Here is a 420-nt window from a genome sequence, read left to right on the forward strand (position 1 = left end):
CCGCAGCTATTAATATTCCATGCCTTCCCATAAAGACAGTTATCTCCTCTATCTTGCTCTGGAGTCCGTTACAGTAAAATTGTAGCACCTTTGTGTGCCTTAGGAGACCGATTGTGATGTGTGGTATTAAAGAGTTGTGTTGCTTCTTGGCCCCCTGCTGTACGTGCTGCAGAAGGGGGTGCTGCCTTGTGGTGGTGGTTGGCGGCGTCGCGGGGGGGGATGCGACGGGGCAGCACAGCAGGGGCCTACATAGTCGCTCGTCCAATCTCGTGTGTTGCGAAGTCCTGAGCACGCCATAAAGTGGCACCAGCCGAGGCGAGAGTTGCACTTGACTAATGTCACGTTACGGTATATTCTTGACTGACAGACAGAGCAGATTGTCGGAGGGACTAGGAGTTGCCGGCGGCGGTGTGTGGGTGC

General features: G+C 54.5%; 1 long non-coding RNA gene across 1 annotated transcript in view; it reads left to right on the forward strand.

The window, feature by feature from the left end:
- The window catches only part of LOC108376122 (uncharacterized), a 10,720-nt gene that overhangs the window by 6,650 nt on the left and 3,650 nt on the right, over positions 1-420 (forward strand). The window lies entirely within an intron of this gene.

This window comes from Rhagoletis zephyria, unplaced genomic scaffold (assembly GCF_001687245.7).
Source record: "Rhagoletis zephyria isolate East Lansing unplaced genomic scaffold, Rhagoletis_zephyria_1.1 Rzeph_scaffold_09917, whole genome shotgun sequence".
NCBI classification, from domain to species: Eukaryota; Metazoa; Arthropoda; class Insecta; order Diptera; family Tephritidae; genus Rhagoletis; species Rhagoletis zephyria.